At 38.8% G+C, this 1,303-nt stretch overlaps 1 pseudogene; it reads right to left on the minus strand.

Annotated features, from left to right (window-relative positions):
- LOC102825528 overlaps positions 1-652 on the minus strand; it is a 40,186-nt pseudogene extending 39,534 nt beyond the window's left edge.
- Between the last annotated feature and the right edge of the window lie 651 nt (positions 653-1,303).

Here is a 1,303-nt window from a genome sequence, read left to right on the forward strand (position 1 = left end):
GTTGGGTTGGGTTTTGATTTAAACAGTTCTTAAAAGAGGCTTCTCCTCAAGACAGACATTCTTTACTAGTTAAGTCAAACTCCTTGTGTTGGGATCAGCACTAGACTTCAAACCACAAGGTCAGCAGTTCAAACCCACCAAACGTTTCTCAGAACCCTATGCATAAGTCGGAACCAACTCAATGGCACTTAACAACAATTAACAACGTTTGGTTTTAAGAAAACTCTAAGGGACCTTTTTTAACTTAAGATATGAAGAATGTTTCAGGGCAACTGTTTGGGGGTGTTTATCCAGTTTTCATGAGTCTAAAAAGCCTAATTGTTGTTATATGCTGTTGAGTCAGTTCTGACGCATAGCAACCCTGTCTAGGGTTTCCAAGGAGTGGCTTGAGAGTTTGAACTGCCAACCCTGTGCCCTGTGGTTAGCAGTCCAGTGTGGATCCTACAGCACCACACCTAGAGTGCAGGAAAATTTGAATGAAATTCTGTTCTGCATGTTCATTGTTCATTTAAATTGTATAATGAAGCAATTTAGACTCACTGCAATGAGTGGCGTTTATCAGACATTCACTGTCACAATGCAGCTTGACTGTCTTGCAGACAACTTCAATGGTACTTTTAAATTGGCAGAGACAGCAGGCCATGTGACTAGGTAAGATCCTGTAATGGAAACAAGGAGAATTAAACTAATGGTAGAGGGACTACTTGAGTAGATAGAAAGCAGGCCACGGCTACAGGGTTGTAAAAAAAAGTGCTTTTTTTTTTTTTAGTGAAAACACACATAGGATATATACCCATCCCATAATTTCTACATGTATGAGTATAACTCAATACCACTGGTTACAGTCTTCAAGCTGTATCCCTTTTTCTACCTTTTCCTATCCACTGTTTCACTAACAACTTAGATTCACTACCCCTAAACTTCTCATCTCTGCTTTCTAGTTTCTGTTGCCAATTGGATCTCATATAGTTACTTCATTAAAAGCGTACAGTGCTCATAGTGAAACAGCCTTTACTAATTTAGCTACACTGTTGTTTAGTTTAAAGATGACTCCAGGGAATAATTTCAGTTCAGGATTTGAAGATTTTTCTCAGACTGATAGATTTGGGATTTTCTCAAATAGGTCAAGTCTGGATTCTTTAAGAATCCTGTTCCAGATTTTAACCTTTTTGATCAGGATTCACCTACTAATTCTTTGATTAAAATGTCCAATAATGGCAGCCAGTTAATGGTCTCATGGCAGTTAAATTCCAAGAAGGAATTTTTGGAGTGGCCACTTGGGTGAGGATCAGTCAGCCAGGTG

This window comes from Chrysochloris asiatica, unplaced genomic scaffold (genome assembly GCF_000296735.1).
Source record: "Chrysochloris asiatica unplaced genomic scaffold, ChrAsi1.0 scaffold00007, whole genome shotgun sequence".
Taxonomy (NCBI): Eukaryota; Metazoa; Chordata; class Mammalia; order Afrosoricida; family Chrysochloridae; genus Chrysochloris; species Chrysochloris asiatica.